This window comes from Melopsittacus undulatus, chromosome 5 (assembly GCF_012275295.1).
Source record: "Melopsittacus undulatus isolate bMelUnd1 chromosome 5, bMelUnd1.mat.Z, whole genome shotgun sequence".
Taxonomy (NCBI): Eukaryota; Metazoa; Chordata; class Aves; order Psittaciformes; family Psittaculidae; genus Melopsittacus; species Melopsittacus undulatus.
The window spans coordinates 10,418,676-10,436,713 of NC_047531.1; the positions used below are offsets into that span (position 1 = coordinate 10,418,676).

The 18,038-nt window shown below is 43.0% G+C and overlaps 1 long non-coding RNA gene across 1 annotated transcript; it reads left to right on the top strand.

Annotated features, from left to right (window-relative positions):
• The first annotated feature begins 990 nt into the window (after positions 1 to 990).
• LOC115946338 (uncharacterized) lies at positions 991 to 10,487 on the top strand. Its single transcript, XR_004549629.1, has 2 exons — positions 991 to 2,905; positions 10,063 to 10,487. It is a non-coding gene; the product is annotated as an uncharacterized lncRNA (long non-coding RNA).
• The last annotated feature ends 7,551 nt before the right edge of the window (positions 10,488 to 18,038 follow it).

Sequence of the window (18,038 nt, forward strand, 5' to 3'; positions counted from 1 at the left end):
GACATACTTTATTTTTATAGGACTTGTAGGAAATGTGGATATAATTTAATAGGAAACATTCAGTTTAGGATTTAGGCTTTCAGTTAGACCTTGAAAAGACTTCGAGGAAACTACAGTACTTCATCAAAGTGCTCAAAGACCCTATTTCCTAAAGCATGAGGGAAAAAGAAAATATCAATATTTCATTAAATAAGCTGTTAACCACAGGGGTTTAGATCATCCAGCATGAGCCTTTGAACAAGGGAGAGGCTGAAGAAAACAATAAAAAAGAAAGATGCAGAGACTTCATGCTGTGTGAATGGAGGGGCCAGGCAAATTCCTGCCTATGTGCTGAACGTTTCAATGTCAGCTGTGGTGTGGTGGGACCTGTGGGGAAGCAGAGCCACCACAGCCACCACTGCTGTCCCACCACCACCGTCCCCCTGCCCAGCCTGTTATTGCTCCTGCTCTGGGAACAAGTACTACAGGATCCATAAGGAAAATCAAGGTTGTGCCTCTTTCCAGCAAGAAGTGCATGTCTCCAAGCTCTGCAGATTGTGGGTTAAAAACTCCATCCAACCCTACATTAGTACAGGGCTGTTGGATACTGAGTCGGCTCCTTTAGTTTCTTTCAAGCAGCACAGAATATAATCTGATGCTTTTCTAAGTGGATGCCACAGCTGGAAACACATCTGCTTTCTTTCTTGCGTAGAGCTATTGTATACCCATTGTGAAGGACATGGGAGAAGATTTCTGCTTCTTAGTTTTTCTTATACCATATTTCATAGGCTCCTTTGTGTTTGGAAGATCTCCAACACAGAAACTGCTAATTCACAATTTTTTGTTGCACATTACTGGATTTGAAGCTTTGGCAGTTCTTAAAAATCGATCATTGATCAGCAGCTTAGACATCTTCCCAAATGCCTATATTCATGCTCTCAAAAATGATATATATTTATACAATGTATGAGAAATATCAGGCATAATTCAGTTTTGTAGAACTTCTCTGAGGTTGCTTGCTGTAGAAGAATCACAGTTCTGATCTACAGGAGTGTCAGTGTTTCCTACCCTCTGTCAGTTTTCTGTTTCATTGTGCATTATTAGGACCCTTTTAAACTTTGTCCCCTAAATGATGCCCCAGGTTGATTACTCACTGGCCTTGTGCTAAAGGCAGTGCTGGATAATCTATCTACAGCAAGGGAACAGGCTTCCCTGGGTTTCACAGTCAACAGCCCTGCATGTCTGTCTACTAAGACACTATGCTGTTAGTGGATTGAGAAACCACATGTTTGTTTGCCTTATCTTTCATTATGCACAGGGTTTCTCCAAGCTCTATGTTTCTCCCAGCTCTCTGAATCCTTCACTCTGCACAGCCTCTCTTGGCAGTCCCCTGCCTCTCCAGCTGCATGGGGTCTGATGGGCCTTCGGTTAGTTTTTTGTTTGTCCTCTCATCTATGCTTTCCCCTAAAGGTTACCCCTGAACATCTTCCTTCTGCTGTTCCTTCCCACACACCACCTCCTGGGAGCCGGCTGCAGTGCACTTCAGTGTTTCAGGTTCAGAATATGCTGTTGTCAATATGCCCATTCTGAGAATTGACAAGCCCATTCTGAGAATTTTCTTCCTTCCATTTGTGTTGGTAGAGTTACAATGAAGAGTGAATAAGTAAGCATCTTTTCCACACCACTTCTGATTTTACTGACCTTAAATGTGTCTTTTCCACATAATGAATCCTGCTGATTTAGTTTTTCTCCATACAGGTGTTCCAACCTTTGGACCACCCCTTTTGTCTTTCTCCTACACCTGTATAATTTCTACAATGATTTTTCACATTATAGAACCCGAACTGTCACTATAAGATGGGTAAATTCACACCATCTGTACAATGCCTTCATTTCATTTCTGGTTTAGCTTTTATTCCTTTCCTATATACTGACATAGTCTATAGGCTAGGTCTCTGCAGTCACTTGGCAGAGCACTGAGGAGCAGAGGGGGCAATGCTGTCCAAATGATCTCTCCCTCCAATCACAGTTAATAAAAATCCTGTCTGACCTGTCCTAAATTGTACCCATGTTATTATGCGCTTAGAGTCTCCAGATCACTGACACTTGACAAAGCTCTGTGTCTTTCTGACTGGTGTTAACAGTGAAGTGAGAGCTTCCCACAGACCTACCAGCAGTGACTCCTAGTTCTCTTTCCTGAAAGGTAATAGCCAATTTAAAATCCATTAAGTTATATATGTCTAGTTAAGGTTGTTTCCCTCCATATTCATTACTTCACATTTATTGACATTGGATTTTGTCTGTTATTTTACTGCCTGCATACTCAGAGCATGTTCACCTGACTAAATGTAGATGAATGGCATCTGAGCCAGGCAGCAGAAAGAGGCATCTTCAGGGTTGTGATTCGTCTGATTCTAATGCCTGTATCCCCGGCAGAGCAGGGGAATTGAGCCTTAAAAGTGCCTGTTTCTCTCCACTGAGTACAAAAGAGCCTCAGGTGACTCTTGATTTCTCTACAAGCAATGTTGTAGATGTTGGTGGTTAGATGACTCCCACGTGTGTCATATTGCAAGTGGTCTCTGTCACACTGCAGTCAGCTTTTGTTTATATTGCCCTAAACTATTTTGTACCATCAACATACCCTGCCACACTGCCATTCACCTTTCTCCAATGATTTATGGGCAAATGGAGCTCACAACTTCACAGATGCTGCTGAGACTCCTCTGGAAATCTCTTTCTTTTGAAAAAAAAAATGACCTTTTGTGCCTACCTTTTCTGACCACAAGAGCTTTATTTATTTCTTTAGAAACCTTCTGGGAGGGATCTTGTCAAAACCCTCTTGGAAACACAAGTGTGCTGCATCGACAGCACCACTGCAATCTGTGCTCTCACTGACTTTTTCCAAGGAGCTCAGTGGATTTACGAGGTAAGATTTTCTCCCTACAGAAGTCATAGTATTTTTTTCCCAGTTGTACTCGGTTGCCCAGTGTCTTACTTCTATGCTTTATTGTAAGTTTCCCAGGTCAGTGTTCCCAAGTCAGTTTTATAAATCTGTAGGTCTCTGGACCTTTTCTAACTTTCTTTTCGAAAACTATGTTCACATCTGGTTTTTTATTGCTTTAGTATCCTTTAAGCAGTGGGTTGTGCACTGCAGTTAGCAGAGCTTTTACAATCCTGGGTAAATACCATATAGTCACACTGATTCGTTACTACCTATTTTATTAATCTTCCCCTACTACCTTTGAGCTACTCCTATTTGTTGTCAGCAGGAAAGCCAATGCAGTGGGAATCTCCATGAGATGCTCTTACCTGGCTAGAGTCCACTTTGCTATTCTCTTTCTGGAAGATCTGTGGTCCTCATTGACTACCTGACAGGCTGCCTGTTTGAGAAACATTTGACTACTTCTTTTGATTCCTTTAGCCAGTTGTCTCTCAAAATGTTTTTCTTACCTGTCTCCTTATGATTTTACCTTCTGCTTACCAGAATGTATTCTTTACTTGCTCCCTAGCAATTTCTCCTGTGTGTTGTTTATATCAATCAAATACTTTTCCTTTTGTATTGTAAAAGAAGAACAATATTCTGTTTAGAGCAGGTTAGAGTAAGTGAAGCAATGACCTATGTTAGGCCCATATTATTTCCTTATTACTAAGGCAAAGAGGTTTAAACCCAGCCATAATGCAGAACCATGCAGTCTCTCTCTCACTGCCCCCCCTCCTGCCTCCTGCTCCTAGAGGGATGGGGAGGAGAATCGAAAGAATGTAACTCCCACTGAGATAAGAGCAGTCCAGTAACTAAGGTATAACACAAACCACTGCTGCTACCACCAATAATAATAATGATAAGGGAAATAACAAGGGAAGAGAATACAACTGATACCCAGCCCAGGCCCGCAGTGATACCCAGCTGATACCCAGCCAACTGATACCCAGCCCAGCCCCAGCAGTGATCTCCCCTTCTGGTTAACTGCCCCCAGATCTACATCCTGGGCATGATGTGCTGTGGTATGGAATACCCCTTTGGCTAGTTTGGGTCAGGTGTCCTGTCTCTGCTTCCTCCCGGCTTCCTCTCCTCCCTGGCACAGCATGAGACTCACAAAGTCCTTGGTCAGAGTAAACATTACTGAGCAACAACTAAAAACATTGGTGTTATCAGTGCTGTTCTCAGGCTGAAAGTCAAAAACACAGCACTGCACCAGCTACTAAGGAGGAGAAAAATGACTGCTACTGCTGAACCCAGGACAGGTAGTTTACCCAATTCTGTGCACAATCTCTACTTTTGGTAATGAGAAAGAGAATAATTTTCATTAGTCTAAGATGGCCAAATGTAGGCAGCAGGGACATTTGTGCTGTGGTACCCTTCCTTTCCATGCCATTTTTAGACTGCTCTCTGTTCTGTTAAAAAAAGAAGAAACACCTTCCATTTTTAAATTAATTGAGTTAATATTGCTCTCATAAGAGAGGAACTTCCTCAGAGGAAGGTCAATAACATAATTAGCAAAACATAATTAAGAAAGTGGTGCTGAAGAGCCAAGTTGTTGGCTAGATGCTTCCCTCAGTACAGTTGGTAAGGCCAAGTAGTGGTGGGTGTATCCCTGACACCGAAGCCAAAATCTGCTCTTAGAGGGCACGGTAATGCAGGGAGAGAGGCAGGGTCTGCCCTTTGGCCAGGCTTGTGGAAAAGATAGGATTTGGCAAAAAGATATTCTCAGGCTTGAATGTCTGGCACTTGGAATTCAACACACAGTGAGATTTTGGTTTAGAAGCACTTGATCTCTTGCAACTTTGCATCACAAGTGTGCACAAAAGGCATCATTTATGTTCTTTGTTTCAAACATTTTTCATAGAATCATAGAATAGTTAGGGTTGGAAAGGACCTTAAGATCATCTAGTTCCAACCCCCCTGCCATGGGCACGGACACCTCACACTAAACCATATCACCCAAGGCTTCATCCAACCTGGCCTTGAACCCTGCCAGGGATGGAGCATTCACAACCTCCCTGGGCAACCTACTCCAGTGCCTCACCACCCTCACAGTAAAGAATTTCTTCCTTATATCCAATCTAAACATCTGCTGTTTAAGTTTCAACCCATTATCTCATGTCCTATCACTATGGTCCCTAATGAATAGTCCCTCTCCAGCATCCCTGTTGGAATATTCAGTGTTTTCAATTTGTACTATGATATTTATTTGAAGATATGAGCCTGACTGAAACCTGGAGCAACGAATAGCTTGCTTATGCAGTCCACACTTTTTATCTTAATGAACCCTCTCATATCTAAGAGGTTTCTATAGTGGGAATCATGACTAATTTGGAATAATAGTCATATTTAAAAGTTTGGACCTTGGTCTGTGACAATTCATGAAGAGAAAAAAACAGTCAAGTTAGCCAATAAATTACTGGCAATAAATCGTTGTCTTTGCTTTATTAATTATTGTAGAAACATAGAACCATAGAATGATTGGAGTCGTAAAGGGCCTTATTGATCATCTGGTTCCAACCCCCCTGCCACAGTTAGGGACACCTTCCACTAGACCAGGTTGCTCAAAGCCCCATCCAACCTGGCCTTGAACACTTCCAGGAATAGGGCATCCACAGCTTCCCTAGGTAACCAGTTCCAGTGCCTCACCACCCTCATAGTAATGAACTTCTTCTTTATATCTAACCTAAATCTCTTCTCTGTCAGTTTAAAGGTATTCCCCTTGTCCTGTCCCTATGTGCCTTTGTAAAAAGTCCCTCTTTAGATTTCTTGTAGATGCCCTTTAGAAAGGCTGTGATGTCTCCCCATAGCCTTCTTCAGGCTGAACAAGCCCAATTCTCTCAGCCTGTCTTCATAGCACTAGTCTGATGAGTCCATTACTGTTTCTTGCACAGTGGTCAACACCGTTTGTTTCAAAGAAAGGTTCAATAAATCCTATGAAAATATTATGTAGTAACCCAATCACAGGGACAGTTCTTAACTTCTGGCAGCTGGTGCCTGATCTATGTCCTCAAGCATGGCAACAAAAATCCTAAATGTTTCCATAAGTCTTTTCCCAAAATGACCCTTTTGGATACCGATAACACTGTAGACAAACATCTGGGTTCCACCTGCACATTGTGGTTTTGGCTTTGTTTTTATTTTTTAAAGAAGAGTTAATGACATTTCAGGTATTTACTTGGTATTTGACTTCATAACAGATGCTGGAAAGGCAGGGGAAAAGGGAATTTCACCACATTGTCCTATGGGGACAGTTATACCAAAGTGTTAACAGAGGGAATGAAGTCTATCTTACCTTCTTATTTCAGCTTCTCAAACTCCAGCCCTTCTTGCATCAGAGCACCAGAGGGTTTAATAATACAGCTACATTCTCACTGCTGCTAACCGGATTAAAACCAACAACTAATTTTACACACAGGAATGTCACTTTCCAATTGCTAAGCACGATTGTCTTTCAGTCACTGCTATGCAGAATCATGTCTATTAACAAGTCAAAATCTCTGGGGATTTCTCGTTGCTTGTGACCCTTCTTTCTCATGTGATTCAATTCTCACATGGGTATATAATACCAGTGAAACTGTAATGCCTAATAATTTGGTCACGCAGAGTGCAGCTTTAGGTGTTTGGATGCTCTGGGCATGATTTCCCTGATCTTCGTTGACTAACTCGTGGTTCCAGGTTTTATTTAGTGACCTATGGTTGTTTCTATGAATACATGTTTGGGCATGGATTGAATTCATTTGCCATCACTACTTAGGCATGGATGACTGATGGACCATTAGAAGTCATTGACTGTGGAGAAGGTTAATCAGACAAATCTTCTCATTAACCTGCATCTGATTCTCCTCTTCATTATTGAAAGCCAGATAATTTTAATTTCCACTGTGAAGTTAAGGAATTATTTATCTTATTATAAATTATGTTTATATACATATTAAGTGTGTGTAGTTTCTATGAGAGCTTTATAAAATAGGGAATATATTGCACGAAGGCATTCTGTAATGCTCTGTAATCAGAAAAAAACCCCCAACAACCAGGACATGTAAATAAATAGAAGACTTCTTTTCCAGTACAAAAATGCATGAAAATGCATGAAATGCAACTGATGACCTTGGTTCTCATTATTTCGTCTAGCCTCTTCTCAGTCTTCCACACATCTTTAGGTGGTAATCTCACAGGTGGCAATCTCATAGGTGGCCCACTCTGGTCTCCTAGTGGTATTTCTGTTCTTAAAACAGATCTCAGACCACTGGGTAAAAACCCATTTATTTATCTTATTTGGTAATCATGCTATGCCAATGCGAGTGGTATGTAGATAGCAGGTCAACTCATTCCTTGTGTCATTCAAAATTGACAGTTATTTATATAATTTTGAATTATTAATGGCAGTGTGCTACATGTATGCCTCCATCTACATGTGGGAGAGGGAACTAGACTAAATGAGTCCAGAGTGTCCTTTTTCTTTGCAGTTGTTGGACTTCCCCATAAGATTCATACTGTAGAGAAAGCTGGAAGCAGCAGTATCTCCAGCACATCATACATACATATGGGGATATCAATCCCTAATTAAATACTTAAAATCTTATCTCTGGTGCTAGCTGACCCTGTCAGGATCTTAAGTCTCTAGGCCCCAACATTTCTGCCAGTAAAGTCCTTAGATTCATGGTTGATAGTTTGGGGACATGACCAACCCTGTCTCATTACTGAGGGTAACGAGGTGTTTTCAGATATCCACTAAACATGACCATTTCTTCTTTCAGATCAAGCTTTTTCTTCTTCAGTCAATGTTGCATGTAAAATAACTGATAATCGTGACAGCAGAAAACAGAATGCAGTCCTCTTCTGTTCATATTCTAGGTAACTATGTTTCAGCTGGAACAGTTATTTTTCTCTTTCCTAGTAGCTGGTGCAGGGGTTTGTTTCAGCTTTAGTCTGAGTACAATGCTGACAACACACCGATGGTTTTAGTTGTTGCTAAGTAATGCTTACCCTGATCAAGGACTTTTCAGTTTCATGCTCTGCCAGTGAGGAGGGGAACAAGGAGGCAGGAGGAAGCAGAGACAGGACACCTGGCCCAGACTAGCCAAAGGGGTATTCCATGCCACAACACATCATGCCCAGTGTATAAACTGGAGGAAGTTACCTGGAAGGGCAGATCACTGCTCAGGTCTGGCTGGGCATTGGTTGGTGGATGGTGAGCAGCTGTATTGTGCATCACTTGAGTTTTCTGAGCTTTCCTTTCTTCTCTTGTTGTTTCCTCTTGTCATTACTATTATTGGTGTTCTTTCTGTTATCACTATATTTTACTTTATTTTAGTTATTAAACTGTTCTTATCTCAGCCTGTATGGTTTGCATTCATTTGATTCTACTCCCCATCCTGGGGAGTGAGCAAGCAGCTGTGTGGTGCTGAGTTACCAGCTGGATTTAAACCACAACACTAGATTAGAAAGTAACTTTCTGCCTTGCAAGTACAACAGACATATAAGCATTTGATAAAAATTAGAACAATTTACTATGGAGAAACTGGGAGAGCACCATCCAGTTAGATACAGTTGGCTACAAGATTAGGTTAAAATTGCCTTGAGCAGAGTGGCCAAGGCTCCCACAAACCTGTATGGATGTCCTCGCTGCTTCTAGAAAGCAAGGAAAGTGCGAAGGTTGCACCAGCAGCTTGCTGGGACTGGAAAAGAGGCTTTTACCCCCATCCCCATAGTGTCAGCTCAGTGAGAGGGCTTCACATTCCTTTTCATGTCTTTCCCAAATCCTATTCCATATATGTCTCCATTTATTCAACAGGGAACCTAGGTACATAGCCTCAGGCTGGTTGTTTCTGGGTGGTCCAAAATCTTGGATTCATCCCACATAACAGCCTAAACTATTGCCTGGAGTTCTCCATTGACCTCAGAGGGGCTGAGCAAGATTTTTGTTCTCGGCTAAGGTTCCCAAGGTTAGTGGGATGAAGCTGGCCGAAAGCAGCAGAAGTTCATAATTGCAGCACTTGATATTGCGACATCTAAAGCCTTTTGTGGACTGATTTGCTGGGGTAATTCTGGTTAGGTAAACGCAGTGGTGTTTTACAATTGACTTTAATGGCCCTGGAAGTCATTTAAAGAATTCTGTACAAAAGCTAATGCTGCTACTCTAGAAGTAGGTATTAACTGCCTTTGCTCTGATAATATTGAGGGATCAAAGCCATTCCTCCCCGATCTTTCTCTAATGAAAGATGGGTTTTAACCATTCTTTAAAAGCAGTGAATCTTTTCAATTCTTTTTCTCCTAAAAGCTCTATCACATGTATTTTGATAGAGTTAGAATCATGTCCCTGTTTTCTTACTAAATGTTCCTATTTATATGTTAAAAAACCTGGCAGGTTTGCAAGTACTGAAAAAAAACTCTCAAGGGGACAGCAGTTTTTAAAATGGAATGAGATTTAAAGTGAGAATTCATGAATATCCCTTTGCCTGGGTATGACAGAGATCTGTGAGGCTCTTATTCAGGAGAGTCCAGCTGGGAACTGGCAGGTAGTGTCTGTGTAGCCCTTTGCTCTCTGCACAGAGAAGGAGGTCGGCTCTCTAGCTGAGCTCAGCCCAGCCCCATGGTGGAGAAGGATGTGGGAGTTCTGGTGCAAGTAAGAGGGGGGGCCAGCACTTGCATGGTGGCTGTGTACATCTACATCTGCAGAGTAGGCTGTATCCAGGGGTTCATAAAACCTGCATCACTTTGATGAAACCGGGCTACTGTCGCCTTTTGTTTGGTTCTTGACAAGAAAATTCAAGACTGTGGAAACCTGTCTGAGCTCAGCACTAACACACATATCACTTGACATCTGGTTTGGCTTTCGTTGGTTACTTTTAATTGCGACTTTACAGATGTCTTAAGAACACAAATCACCATAATGCACTATGCATCCTTAATACACGAAGCAATTATAGCCACTGGCAAGTCAAACGCATCTGCCTGCAGGAAAATCTCACAGGCCTAGTGTGTGAAGGTGTTGCTATGAGATTGACCAGTGGTGGTTCCAGCATTGCCCTGTTATGTTGCTCACCTCATTTCATTTCATTTAATCTGATTGTGCTTCCATCTTCCTTTTCTTCCAACAGTGCCCTTAAACCGATGGATGAAAGAGCCCCAGGACCTGCTAAGGGCTGGAAGAGCTTCTGTCAGCTGCCATGGGATTAGGTCAAAGTATACAGGAGCAGGAAGGATGGCACCGCTCAAGATACTGGCCCAAATTTGTACACCTGATTGAAACTCTGCAAAGCCTGAGAACTTACACAAAGATAACTCATTGTTATACTTAACGGGAGGTTGGTTGTACTGCATCAGGTTCACTTTGGGTTGCAGGGTAGTTGGACAAAGCAGATTCTTGTCACACCAACAGGCATCCTTTAAAAGCCTGGAAATACTTCTGTATAAAGAGAGACCACAGCTGCTTGATTCAGAAAGCAGATAAAAAAGTAAATGTATGAATAGAGTCAATATAGAGTGGAAGATGAACAAAATAATAAATGTAATAGAAAATCAAGGTCTCCTATTTATTCTTGAGCATAATGCCAAAACAAGGCAATTTGAAATGGAAGTGAAAAGCAGCACATCTTGAGTGCTGTATTATTAATTTATGGTATTGATTGATGCACCAAAATGAAGGATTTAGTAAAAATAAAAACAAGGAAATGTCTCTGTATGGAGAATAAAAATATCTAAACCCTGTTAGGCAGCACAAGATGACAAAAGCCACATGAACAAAAGGCAGGCCCCTAATTAAATGGTACTGTGTTTCTTGCCCCTTCCTTTTGGCAGTGGTCTGAACAGGAGTCTGAGATGGCCAGGTCATTTCTCTGGTCAGGTGTTGCAATGCTGTACAGGCAGGTTTAGACACGATTTTACTAAACTGCTAAGTATGGCTTGCATGTATCTGCATTTCCAGCTAAAATATGTTTGATATGACTTCAGTTGCACACACTATGGACAACCTGTTGTCAGCAACAGTTGCTTTTCACAGCCTAAGCAATACTAAGGAAAGTGAGTTTGGCAAGAAGCTTAACTGAAGAGGAGTACACTCATTCCTGAGGTTACTCCACTGACCCTGCTAGAGCTGCTCCAGAGTTCAGCTTAGCCTTGACCTGATTTTCTGTAGTTTGCAAGTCATGTGGCTGGAGAACTGCTTCTGCTTCTGCTGTTCCATCCATCTTTGTTCAAAATAATAACAAAAGAATTAGAAAGGGTTCAGGGAAGGGTGACAAACATTGTTGGAGTAGAGGAATACTCTCATATGAAGAGAGACTGATAAGGTTGGAGTTGTTTCCCTTAGAGATGAGACAAATAAAAAGGACACATAAAAAAAGGAGGCAAAATAATAGTCTAGAAGGACTCATCCGCACACCCCTTGAGATCCACTAAAGGACCTTTAGAGGTCCATGACAATGTACTTAGATTAAGCTGCTGCTACCTGCCTCTCCTTGCTAGCTGACTGCACAGTCAAGCTCTCTGCTCTATGCTTCTTTGCCTTTTGGGGTATAAAGGCTGAATAGAAAAGCAGGGCAGGGGCAGCTGTTGTCCCTGTTTCCCACCCGTGAAAATAGGGTATTCACAGAAAGTCAGAGAATATTCCATGCCAGAGGAGAGGGAGATACTTTTCCATGTAATACACAAACATCTACAGAACCAGGCAATAAATAACATTTGAAGAGCTTGTGCTTTGTAACAAGGCTTTCCTGGGTTATAAGAGCTGCTGGAAAAGCTGGTTGCAGCCGTGCACACTGGTTTCTCCTCCCTGTAAGCCAGGATGGGTGCCCGGCAGGTGTTGGTTAGAGAGCCACTGCCCTCTCAGCCTGTTGCTGTAAACCTGCCCCTGGTTACTGCTAACAAGTATGTTATCATGTTTAGAACAGCGTACAGAAACTGGGGCTTAGGAGGAATCCTTAGATGGCACATTCATTATGCCCCCTCTGCTTAACGCACATCTCATGCAGTTTGTCTGCTACTGGGTGGGATGGATAGGGTGGGATGAACCATGGCTGCAGCTCCTGTGCTCCTGGTTCTGCACCTGCCAGCACCAGGGCTGTACAGCCCCCCTGAATCCATGGCAATTAATTTCTTCCCCAGTCACAGAATCACAGAATCCCAAGGGTTGGAAGGGACCTTGAAAGAGCAGGGATAGGGAAATAGCTCCAGCCTTGACTCTAAAACCTTTTGTTGTCCAGAAGAGAAGCTTTTGCAAGTAATTTAATTTTAGAGAGTAGTTAGTGCTTTCAAATGCCATCCTTAGTTACATCTCATTCATATGGCTGAGAAGACCACCTAGTACCTTTTGGGATCAGTTAGGGGTTATTGTAACACCAAAGTCATCAAAGTTTGAAGCTATAAATGGAAATAGTCTAAAACTACATGACATGTGTTGAACTTTCCTTGCAGCTCATTGCTTTCACTAACTGAGGGAGTGCTCCACACCCCACCATTCCTACATCCACCTGCCTACTGCTGGTGTTTGCCTTGGGCTCTGTTGAGCTGATGTGACTCGCCATGCAGGCAAAAACCTAACATGGCAAAAACCAGGAATAGTCATCTGTTGGGATGGTGATCTGAACTGGCTGATTGCAGCTGAAGTGAGTGATGCCTGGGTGCTGCTTTTAGTTGCAAGACACCAAGCTCAGGGTTTTGGGTTGCGTTTTATTTCTGCTTGAGATAACTTACAATTTTCTATACATCCATCTTCTACAACCACTGTGATAAGCAGGTAGGTTATATGGCATTGTGCAATGAAAGTAGTCTAGTCTCCATGTTTAAAACATGCACCGGTCTCAGAGGAGCACACACAGCCCAGAGCAGGCTGACTGTACCCACTGGTTGGAGCACTCAGTAGCCTAGGCTGTTTCTGTGTCAGTGTTTCAATATTATACAGTAGGTTGCTTTTATTAGGATGAGCAATTTGATAAGTGATGAACTGGTTAAGAATCTCTTGCTCTGTTGGTGCTGCTTGCTTTCCAAGAATGAAGGTTGGACTCAGTGGCTCTTTTACAGCTAGAAGTACCCTGTTTCACACTACAGGATTATAACACACATCTGGGAAACAGAAGAACTGCCCTCCACTGCTTTCACTGCCGAAGGAAAAGTTAATTTCCCTTAATTGCCTCTTGCTTACTGAAAGCCTGTGCCAGCAGGTGGGAAGATGCCTGGCTGATCCTATGGGATGCATGGTTCCCCGCACCAGAGAGGGGATGCACAAAGACAGGCGGCTACCGTGCTTCCCAGGGAAAGGCAAGGCTGAGGTGTCTGGGGCTTGAGCCACACTGGGGAGTCAGCTGCCTGAGTCAAGCCATTATCCTGCATCATCTGAGCCGTGAGAGTCAACCTAGCGTGTGTACACACCCCATGGCCAGCGTGGAAGCAGCATCTCACTGCTCACTGGGTAGAGCAGTATCCCTCAGAGGGATGAAACTGGGTCAGAGCCAGCGCAGTTTCTCACACATTTACAGCAGACTGGCAGCAGAAACATGTCATCAGTTACCATGTTCAGTTGGGTTTTGGTAACGCTGGAGGTGACGGTGACATATCAGGAGAACAAGTCCTAAAAACGCGCCACCTCCTGCCCCTGTATTTCATAGGAAACAGCCATTGTAGCAGTCTCTGAGGACTCACTCAAATGAGTTCCTCAAGCAGCCAGGGACAGTGCTGTGCTTCCGCAGTAAATTCCATTTCGTGTCAGTGTACTTTATTCCATGAATTTTTCATCTTTTGCTGCACAGCTTCAGCAGGAGCAGGGATGAGGAGTCGTGTCCTTGGTGTCCATTCACAGCACACCTGGGTTTGTAAGCTGGCGAGCCCCAGAAATGGTGAAAATGCATCTCTTGGGCCTGGGCTGGGTACTCTAGCTGGTCCCTTACTGCCCAGCAAACACCCACAGGGAGAAACTCCATCATCTGGGAAACAGGAAGGGTCATCTGGGAGATGGGAAGGGTCAAGGCACGTGCTGGAGCATCAGGACAGGCTTGCAGGGACAGAGCCCTGGAGATGGCAGTGGGTCCCCGCTCCCAGCCTGCTCCTGTGGGGGATCTGAGTCTCTGGGGCTTTTCTTTTCACCTCCTCTTTCTTCTTTAGAGAGTCTTTGAATTCGGGAGTTTATTCTTGTCTTAATATGGAGAGATTTACAGTGATCATTCTTGTTAACAGCTGCTAATGGGAATTTTATTCTTAAAGCTCCTGTGTTTTGAAGTACCATTTAGTTTTCAAAGCAAACTCAAATTTGTAAGCATTCATGGGAAGAAAATATCCCGACCAGACTGGCCTTTGCACTGCCTAACTGATGTTATATTGCCTTCTCTGATTAAAAATTATTTTTAGCTTAAGTATGTAACATAGAGCCCTAGACACAGAGCTTTACAGTGCTCGTGACTTCAAACACAGGAGTGACAACCTCCCCCAAAACAGAACAGGTTGTAGGTGTGTAAAGGACTCCCTTTTTCCCTCCTGCAGAGAGTCTTTACTTTTAGTATCAAAAGCCTCAGCTGCAGTGATTCCCCCAGCTGCTTCAGCTGGACTCCAGTGACGGCTGAGGCTGCAGGTGAGCTCCCTGCAAAAACTGGGGCACCCCCCCAGTCCAAAGCAAAGGAGCTGGAGCTGGATGGGATGCACTCCACAGACACATTCCCTTTCTTTATTTTTAAATTCCCTTTACTATATTATTTTGCTACATTTCTGTTCTATTTTTCTGCTCATTTTCTGACCCAGTTAATGTTGTTTAACTTGAAATGTTTTGCACAGTTTGTTAGAGGGATAGCAGTTGTAAAGTAGAAGCTGGGATGCTTTATCTGGTAGCCCTCTGTGACTGCCCCTCTTTGTGTTCTCAGAGGCCTTTGTACACACTAACCTGACTAGATGAGTTTATCTAAGGAATTTAGGCAGTTTCAGTGTATAGGGGGGTGGGTGGATTTGAGATGCTTATGTGAAAATTGGGTATATGTGTGGACAAAAATAGTAGTAGAAAAGAAGACTATGTAAAGGAATTGCCTTTCTAACACCCAGACAAAAATAACAGGTTTGTGTAACCTAAACCTTATAGGATGAGCTTTCTTCTGCCTGAGTGTAGGAATGCTTATTTAGGTCCCAGATATCATGTTGCCTGTTCTGGTTTTTGGTTGTTTCGTTTCCAATTGTAATGTATGTGAAAAAGTGAAAGATCATTTACAAAGTCAGCTGTAAAAATAATAGTTTCACGCAACAATTGCAGTACATTTTTAGGTAAACTTCTGACATTTCATGCTCATTTTCCTGAGCTGCTCTTCAGAATATGGATGCAAAGGTTAATTTATGAAGATATCTGCAAATTATTTTTATAATGACATTAGAAAACTACCCTGCATTGCTGCATGTGAGGAGGGATGGTCATTGCCATACCAGCCACTCTCTACACGTGTCTGGCCACAATAAGAGGGAAGACAAGTTCAACAAACTGTATTTGTATTTTATTAACATTCAAAGTTGTTTTCCTTTTCATGTTAACAGGCTTTTAATGATTTCCAACCCTAACTATTCTATGATTCTATGATTTTGCATGGGAGAATGTCCAGTTTAAAGAGCGAGGAAACAGCTGATAGGTTCAAATATAGGAAAAATAATTTAACATAACTCGTGTAGCATGGCAGCATATTGAAATTTATAATGTAACTTCTGTTGCCTCACTTGTGAAATGCCCTCATCTTTATTTCATTTCATACAATTTAGTACTCAGCTGACTGTTGCTAATAACTGTTTATCTTTAATACCTTCACTAACAACATTATTTTGCAGCCCACATTTAATGTAGGCTGCATTTTAGAAATAGACCCTCTATTAGATCATATCAAAAAGGCCCCTATCCCAGAGGGCAGAAATAAGCTGCTTAATAACTTCATTATTGCCTTTGTGAAAGCTCATATGAGCAGCTCTGGAGCTTGTTGATCCATTGGGCTTGCTATTAACAGCAGCGATGAGGACCCCAGCAGAAAGGGTTTCCTCATGTACCCCACTGCAGCTACCAGCAGGACATGCCCCACTATCCCTAGCACTGCTGATTTGTCATTTGGGGACACACTGATGGTTGATAGTATAGGTAATTCTGAGCTTTATTAAAGCTGTGTTTCACTGGAGCTAAAAGGAGGAAAGATTGAAAGCTGAGAGGGGTTAAATGCACTAAAAAGGAAGCACCTAAAATCAGAAGCATGACAGATAAATGAGTAGAGAAAAATAACTCAGTTGCTGCCTTGTTTCTGTTCATCCTCTCTTTTGAAAGCTCAGTGAAACTCCATACTGAACCTTTAGATGATGAACAGGATGGTATGTGAATTACAGGCTTTACCTCACACAAGGAGGAATTGCTCTAATAATCCCTCAGACTGGTAAATCGTGTTGCATTTAGCCAGTAAAATAGTGGACATTGGAGGAATCAGCCCATTAAATTACCATTTACTAGTCCTAGAGAGATGTTTCTGAAGAAATAGATCACAAAGGTGTGAAAAAGCAACCAGGTCTCTCATGACCTCCTGGTTTTGAGTTTGGGAAAAAGAAAGACGTGGTGCCTGGCTCTGGGTGAGTGACACAGCTTAGAGTAAGTCCCTTTACAATCTTATTCACTGCAATACTGACGAGAGACACATGTGCTACATGTGTTGTGCCTTACATGCAAATTGTATCTTGGACACTGGAGGGGACTTTTCCACAACCAAACCCCCAAAACGCCTCCTGGTAAGCAGGGTCAGATGCCAGGGCAGAGGAGAGGCTGACTTCACCCCACCACAGCCCACAGCAAATGCATGTGCTCTTAGCCATCCCTTCGCCAGCCTTGGAAATAGGGTGAATTATCCACTCTTTACCCCTGTTTGTGGTTTTGACAGTGGTTCAGATCCTAGCACAGGCTGGGTGAGGTGGTGGGGCCTGTGCACGGGTTGGTGAAGGCTTCAGGTGAGGCTTTGCGGTTGGATTCTGGTTTGGGGACTCAACCTCAGGCTGCTTTTTCCAGGTGATGTTGCACACTGTGGAGCTGTCTCAGGTAAGGGTGCTGGGTGCAGGGCTGGGGCTGTTTGTCTCTTAGGACTTTAGCAGAAATCCCACCTTCTCAAGAGAAAAAAGCTGCTTTTCTTTTCTTCCACTCTGCTCCCACCAGCAGATTTCAGTTTGGGGTTTCCCTTTGATGAATTGGTATTTTTTCCTGGACAGGGAATTGCTTGAAAGAGTCCAGCGCAGAGCCACAAAGATAATGAAGTGAGTGGAACACCTCCATTATGAGGAGAGGCTGAGGGAGCTGGGTCTCTTTAGCTTGGAGGAGACTGAGGGGTGACCTCATCAGTGTTTACAAATATGTAAAGGGTGGGTGTCAGGATGATGGAGCTAGGCTTTTTTCAGTGATATCCAGTGATAGGACAAGGGGCAATGGGTGTAAACTGGAGCATAGGAGGTTCCACGTTAACATCAGGAAGAACTTCTTTACTGTAAGAGTGACAGAGCACTGGAACAGGTTGTCCAGGGAGGTTGTGGAGTCTCCTACGTTGGAGATATTCAAGGCCCACCTGGACAAGTTCCTGTGTGATGTACTCTAGGTTACCCTGCTCTTGCAGGGGGGTTGGACTAGATGATCTTTGGAGGTCCCTTCCAACCCTTGGGATTCTGTGATTCCTGAAGAGAAATAGGTGTTGTTGAGAAGTTCCCAGTCAGCTGTATTTAGGATGACTGAAAAACTGCCTAAGAGCTGATTCCCTTAGCAGTACAGTGCATGGTTAGAAAACCAGCTTGCAAACACAGCCCTCAGCACTGGGAAAGCCTTCAGAAACAGCTCAGGGGTGCTGTAGATAAGACAGATGGGGGAAACCCAAGTGTGCTATGTCAGCAATGGTACCAGACAGGGCTCTCACCATCTGCCAGGGTAAATGGGGTGCCATGGCAGGTTTCTGTCTCATGCTGGGAGCTTGGAAGGAGAGTGGCAACTTGCAGTATTGGGTCTTGTGGCTCTGATCCCACATTCAGAATCATAGAATCAGCTAGGTTGGATAAAACCTTTAGGATCATCACGTCCAACCTTTACTCCAGACCTGCCAAGTCCATCACT